Source organism: Lynx canadensis, chromosome A1 (assembly GCF_007474595.2).
Source record: "Lynx canadensis isolate LIC74 chromosome A1, mLynCan4.pri.v2, whole genome shotgun sequence".
Classification (NCBI taxonomy): domain Eukaryota; kingdom Metazoa; phylum Chordata; class Mammalia; order Carnivora; family Felidae; genus Lynx; species Lynx canadensis.
The window spans coordinates 61,914,137-61,921,931 of NC_044303.2; the positions used below are offsets into that span (position 1 = coordinate 61,914,137).

Below are 7,795 nucleotides of genomic sequence, written 5' to 3' on the forward strand. Positions count from 1 at the left end.
TTTATGGCAACATTATCAACAATAGGCAAATTATGGAAAGAGCCCAAATGTCCATAGACCGATGAATTCATAAAGAAGTGGTATGCGTATGTATATATAGACATGAATATGACTCAGCCATTTGCGATGATGTGGATGGAACAAGAGTATAATGCTACTTGGAGTCAGTCAGTCAGCGAAAGACAAATACCATATGATTTCACTCATATGTGGAATTCCAAAAACAAAAGAGATGAACATGGGGGAAAAAGACAGGTAAACCATCAAACAGACTGTTAACTATAGAGAAAAAGATGAGAGTTGATGGAGGGAGGTTGGTGTGAGAATGAGCTAAGTGGGTGATGGTTACTAAGGAGGGCACTTGTGATGAGCACTGGGTGCTGTAAGTGATGAATCAGAACATTCTACTACTGAAACCAGTATTACATTATATGTTAACTAACTGGAATTTAAATAAAAACAAAAAAAAGAAGGGGCGCTTGAGTGGCTCAGTTGGCTGAGTGTCCGACTTCAGTTCAGGTCATGATCTCACAGCTTGTGAGTTCAAGCCCTGCATCAGGCTCTGTGCAGACAACTCAGAGCCTGAAGCCTGCTTCAGATTCTGTGTCTCCCACTCTCTCTCTGCCCCTCTCCCACTCATGCTCTGTCTCTCTCTCTCTCTCTCGCAAAAATAGAGAACTATTACAAAAATTAAAAAAAAAAAGAAAAAAGGAGTCAGGATGATGATCTTCACTGACTACAAATGGCCCTACTCTTTCACAGTGTCACGGGAAAGCACAAAAGTAGCCTGGGCTTATTACATCCCTCTGACAATAATGAGGTGCCTCTGTATGCCACTTGTCATACCAAGATCTCAAACCAAGTGAAAACGAGAATGAATGGATTCAAAACCTGAGATGACAGAGATGTTAGAATTAAAGCAGTCATAATAAAATGCTTCATTGAGAATTGTGCACACACATGAAACAGCAAAAATCAGAAAAAAATCAGAAAAGAAATGTAGGGTGTAAAGAAATACCAACAACAAAGTTTCCAACTGAAAAATACAATTACCAAAATAATATTAATAATAAAAATTTAAAAACCTTCATAAATGGAATAAACAGGATATTGGAAGGCCAGAAGAAAGACTGGATGAATGAATAAATAAACCAAGAGAACTTACCCAATATGAACAACGGGGTGAGAAAAGAAGGAAAATAAATGAATAAAGCCTTAGAAACCTATGAGAATAGAATGAAAGACCTAATATTCATGTTTTTGGAGTCCCAGGACAAACGGTGAAACAGGACACATTTTAAAAGTACTCAAAGAAATCATGTATTCCAATTTGGAAATGCTAAAAACCTACAGATTCACAAAGCTAAACATCAAAACATATATTAGTCAAATCTTGAAATCTAAAGGCAAACTGGAAGTAATCTGGAAAGCAACAAGATAAAAATAACACCTTACCTACAAGAAAAAAAAAATTTGAATGACAGCAGATTTCTCATCAAAAATCAAGAAAGTCAAGAAGAATAGGATAAAAACTTTTTTTCAGAGCTGAAGAATACGTACTATTCACTCAGAATCTTATATTCAGCAAAAATGTACTCTAGAAATGAAGGGGAAATCAATATATCTATGGATGAAGGATTTGTCACCAGTTTATCTATCCTGAAAGAATGACCTAAGGAAGAAGTTCTGTAAAAAGAAATAAAATGATCTTTTTTTTTAAAGAAAAGGTACATTGGAATGTTAAAATTGAAGAAAGAACATAGTAAGCAAAAATATGAGTAAATACAATATAATTCTCTTTTGTTGAGGTTCTAAATTATGTTGGATGTTGAAGTAAAATTTTAACACTGTGTGATATAGTTCTGATATATGTACAAGAAATATTAAAATAATTATATTCTAAACGTAGGAAGATGAGCAAAAGGATGCAAAGTGAGATAATATTTCTATACTTTACTCACACTGTTAAAATGATGACACCAACAGATAAGTTATGTGTATAATGTAATACCTAGAACAGCCACAAAAATCACTATAGATAAGTAAAAATGGAATCCTCAAATGTATGGGTAGCTTAAAAGAAGGCAGGGAAATAAAAACAGAAAAAAAATATATATGTAAAATGAACAAACAGAAAATAGAAAAATAAAATGGCAGACAAGAGCATTAACAAATCATTAAATGCAGATGGTCTACATAGAACAATTAAAAGACAGAAATTGACAAAAGGGATTAGAAATCATAACCCAACCATATGCTATCTACAAGAAACTCACTTCAAAGATAATGATATAGGCAGCTTGAAAGCAAACACATGGAAAAAGACATCATAAAAATATTAATTAAAACAAAGTAGAAGTGGCTATATTATAGCAGATACAGTTAAAAATATGTTGGATTGCCTTTTCTTTTCCAAATAAAGACAAAAATTCCAGGATGCAAGAAATAAAATTACTAAATTGAAAAGAAAGTCTCCCAGAGTTTATTTGGGCAACACTGTGCAACTTCCCACACACCAAGGAAAGAACTGTATCTCCAGAGCTTCAGGAAAGAGTCGGGGGAGGTTTGTTTAACTACAATGTTCCAAATTACCATTTTCATGTGAAGAACACTGGAAGTCATTTGTAGCTATCGAAAAATTTTAAAAGTACTACTATCCTTATATATTTACAAAATAATCTGTGCAACTTTGATCTTCAAACCCTATTTGATTATGTCCTATTAAAAAAAATAAAATTTCTTACAGCCCTACAAAAATATATTTTCTTAAGGGACACCTGGGTGGCTCAGTAAGTTAAGTGTCCGACTTCGGCTCATGTCTTGATCTCATGGTTTGTGAATTCAAGCACCACATCAGACTCTGTGCTGACAGTGTGGACCTGCCTGGGATTCTTTCTCTTCCTCTCTCTGCCCCTCCCCAATTGTGTTCTCTGTCTCTGTCTCTGTCTCTCTCTCTCAAAATAAATAAACTTAAAAAAAATGTTTACTTAAAATTACACATGCAGGGGCGCCTGGGTGGCGCAGTCGGTTAAGCGTCCGACTTCAGCCAGGTCACGATCTCGCGGTCCGGGAGTTCGAGCCCCGCGTCAGGCTCTGGGCTGATGGCTCGGAGCCTGGAGCCTGTTTCCAATTCTGTGTCTCCCTCTCTCTCTACCCCTCCCCCGTTCATGCTCTGTCTCTCTCTGTCCCAAAAATAAATAAACGTTGAAAAAAAAAATTACACATGCATATATTTTGCATAGATGCATACATATACTGTACATATAGATTATGCACATTATAGATGCACACATATAGTCACTATAGATTATGCATGGTATAAATCAGCAGAAATACAGTGGACAATGTAGATAAACATATCTGGGTATTGAAGAATATTTATAATTCCACAGGTGTCAGTGATCTCCAGTAAGTTAGTTCTTATTTTCCCTAACCAAGAAAAAACGAAAACACAAAATACAAACAAACAAACAAACCCAAAACAATTGCATCTTTTATCCTAAGTAAATTCAGTAACATGGTGGAATTCTTTTCATTGTAACTTATGTTACATTCTTCAAATTCTGCCCTTTTCTATCTTCGCTTTATCACTTTGTTTGAAGGTATGTTTATATCTGAATCAACCTCCTATCAGTCTAGGCCTCACAAAATATGTTAGTGGACAAGTTTTCCTGTGTCCCTACGAAGACTTTCCATCTCCCCAGTGTGCAGGCAAATAATCAGATCCCACTAACCTTCTTTTTATTCAAATTTCAGTATAGTTAACATACAGTGTTATATTATTTTCAGATATACAATACAGTGACTCAACAATTATATGTATTACTCAGAGCTCATCATGATAAGTGTGCTCTTTAATCTTCATCACTTATTTCACCCTTCCCCCATCCCCTCTGGTAGTCATCGGTTTGTTCTCAATAGTTAAAAGTCCGTTTCTTGGTTTGTCTGTCTCTTTCTCTTTCCCCATGCCCCTGCCCTTTGCTCATTTGTTGTGCTTCCTAAATTCTACATCTGAGTGAAATCATATGGCATTTGTCCTTCTCTGACTGACTAACTCTGCTTAGCATTATGCTCTAAAAATATGGAACGCTTCACAAATTTGGGTGTCATCCTCACAAGGGATCCTGCTAATCTTGTGTATATCATTCCAATTTTAGTATATGTGCTACCAAAGTGAGCACTGTAATTGGTTTTTAAATAAGCATTATTTAAATTATGCATTATAATGTGCAGTCCAAGTAAACAACAATGAAAGATCATACACCTAGTCACACATCTTCATACATCTAGATTCATTCTTGTTCTATAAAGGTGTCCTTCTGGCTAACACATATCTAGAATCACTCTTGTTGCAACGATCTCCCTATGGCTATTTTTTTTTTTTTGCAGTCAATTTACATTGAAGTAACTCCTCAGCACTTCCTTATATTAGAAATACAAATCCTCTCATGCTTTGAAAGTTCTTTCCTCCTACGTGATGTAGCAGCTGTTTGGAGAGATTCTTAGAGCATGTTGCATCTTGGAGGGGAAAGGAATAATCCTGGGCACTGTTTTCTCATTTTTCCTGGCAATGAACAAGTGGTTTTGGCCTCCACTGTTTTTTGTACGCTTCTATTTTCCTTGACATGATCTCCTCACCTGTCACAAGATCTCTGCCTCTGACATGCAGTATCTAGTGAACATGAGGTGCCAAGGAAACTCAGAATGTTTTCAATTTTGGCTGTCAGCAACCACATTAAGGAAAGAAAACAGTGACAGCACAGCAAACAGTCTGGCATTTTATTTGTCCTTTTTTTCTTATGTTCCCATATGAAGTCATTAAATCTTTGTCAGGGGAAATGTCATCACTACTCACACAAGAAGGTCATGTCAAAAGGGTGGGAAAATATTAAATAATTATTTCTGAGAACAGGTGCATCACTCTCAACCATAGTGTTAAAATTTAACTGTGTGTTGCATATATTTAGGTATATCAATGGTTAATAATATTTTTTTCTCTGGAAAAAAGTCATTCATGAGAATGTTTTATTCCTTTATTTTCTGAATACTGGACATGTATCCTCTGAAGCTCCTCATTTAATACCGCAGACTCAGAGGCTATGGCATAGGGAAGACATCCACTCTTATAGTCCTATTTGGATTTTTATTCATTACAGGCTTCTCCATGAGAATGGAAAACACTGAGTTGAATAGATTGATAAAAGGAGAAGTGGGCTTTTCTTTTTTATGTTTGTTTGCTTATTTATTTATTTATTTATTTTGAGTGAAGGAAATAGTGTCAAAGCAGGGGAGGGGCAGAGAAAGAGGGAGGGAGAGAGAACCCCAAGCAGTATCCATGCTATCAGCACAGAGCCCAACACGGGACTTGGCTTGATCTCACAAACCGTGAGATCATGACCTGATCTGAAATTAGGAGTCTGCATTCAAAATCTATAAAGAACTCACCAAACTCCACACCTAAAAAACAAATAATCAAGTGAAGAAATGGGCAGAAGACATGAAGAGACACTTCTCTAAAGAAGGCATCCAGATGGCCAACAGGCACATGAAAAGATGTTCAACATCACTCCTCATCAGGGAAATACAAATCAAAACCACATTGAGATATCACCTCACGCTAGTTGGAGAAGCTAAAATGAACAAATCAGGAGACTATAGATGCTTGAGAGAATGTGGAGAAACGGGAACCCTCTTGCACTGTTGGTGGAAATGCAAACCGGTGTGGCCGCTCTGGAAAACAGTGTGGAGGTTCCTCAAAAAATTAAAAATAGATCTACCCTATGACCCAGCAATAGCACTGCTAGGAATTTACCCAAGGGATACAGGAGTGCTGATGCATAGGGGCACTTGTACCCCAATGTTTATAGCAGCACTTTCAACAATAGCCAAATTATGGAAAGAGTCTAAATGTCCATCAGTTGACGAATGGATAAAGAAGTTGTGGTTTATATATACAATGGAATACTACTTGGCAATGAGAAATAATGAAACCTGGCCTTTTGTAGCAACATGGTTGGAACTGGAGAGTGTTATGCTAAGTGAAATAAGTCATACATAGAAAGACAGATACCATATGTTTTCACCCTTATGTGGATCCTGAGAAACTTACCAGAAGACCATGGAGGAGGGGAAGGGGGAAAAAAAGTTAGGGAGGGAGCCAAACCATAAGAGACTCTTAAAAAAACTGAGAATAAACTGAGGGTTGATGGGGGGTGGGATGGAGGGGAGGGTATGTGGTGGGTATTGAGGAGGGCACCTGTTGGGATGAGCACTGGGTGTTTTATGGAAACCAATTTGAAAATAAATTTCATATTAAAAAAATGAAATTTGGAGTCTGATGCTTCACCGATTGAACCACCCAGGCATCCCAAGAAGTGGGCTTTTCTACTCCTAGATTAAGTGAGTACCCCGAGTGGTGCTTCTCCCCAGTGACTCCACCACCATGCACTACACCCATGTGTTGAATGAGACCTGTGAATGAGAAAAGCAATTTTAAAGAATATTGTTCATTAGTAAATGTAATCCACATCATGAAAATGAGCTGTCTTTGAGATTTAATTTTATAACCCTCTTCTTGTCAAGGTTTAAATAACACTGAAATTCTCAACCTAATTTTAAGAAGGTGATTTCTTGTAGCAATTGTGTATTCATAGAATTCAGAAACATATATTAATATATATGTGTATATATTTTAATATTTAATTATAATAAAGTGCTTATCCATTCTTCTATTTTTTAAGGGAGCTATCAATATCTTGCCCAGAAAAATATTAACCTACTATACTGAAGTGATTGATCCCACTACATTGTCTACAAAATTAGATATACCTCCTTCTACATTCATCATCAGAAACTGTGATCCCAACAGTCTCCCCCTTCTCTTCTTTCAATACTCTTCTACATTTCTAACATTTCTACAAAGGTGGACAATTTGTTATTCCTTAAATGTGTCCTGTATTTTCAATCTCATTTGAAACTTTTCTTAGGCTCTTTCCTCTGGCAACAGTATGTCTCCTGTCTCCTTTATTTTACCTCAGTTCTGAAGCTTACTTAAAATATGTTTTCCAAATATCTTTGGGATAGATCACTTCTGGAATTATGCCTTAGGAGAGCTCTGTGGACCCTGGCCCTAGTGAAATAACTGTAACAGGTGAAAATTGGAAAAATACATAAACAAATAAATAAATAAATAGGCAAATGAATCATTTAAAGTCTCTGATAATTGGCCAAAGGGCATACAAGAAATGCAGAAGCATATATTGAAGAAAATCTACTTAATCTCATATAACTGAGACTATGGCATTTGAGCCATGCCCCCACCCCACTCCCACCAACAAGATGGAAACTACATTCTAAGTAGGTGACCAAGATCTTTTCCCACAGATTCCAGTCTAGGGCTGCAGTGTCTCCCAGGGGAGGCAGGAGATAGTATTTTTAATCTCCCAACTTTGTGTTTCAGAGATTCCCTCCATGCAGCCTTCACTCATAGGATAAAACCTGTACAGGAAACATAGAAATCCAAGAAAACAGAGACCCCAGTCACCCTCCTTTCAGCTTACTTGTAGAATGGAGTTTCCACACCTAGAGAAGCAAGCTTTGAACAGAGACTACTGCTCCTGACCAACTCATTGCTCATAGGGCAAGGGCATCACTCTGACAGGAGAGGACGCTTGTCCCAGCACCCAACTCTGGAGTAGGTACTCAGAGATTTTTTTTCCCAGAGGAAAGACAGGTCACAGCCACAGAGATATCTGAAGCTCTCCCCAAGTGCCCTGACTTTATAGGGCACAGTGTT

At 37.0% G+C, this 7,795-nt stretch overlaps 1 non-coding gene across 1 annotated transcript; it reads right to left on the bottom strand.

The window, feature by feature from the left end:
* Positions 1 to 4,075: 4,075 nt before the first annotated feature.
* On the bottom strand, positions 4,076 to 4,181 carry LOC115526400. Its single transcript, XR_003972598.1, has one exon. It is a non-coding gene; the product is annotated as a U6 spliceosomal RNA (small nuclear RNA).
* Between the last annotated feature and the right edge of the window lie 3,614 nt (positions 4,182 to 7,795).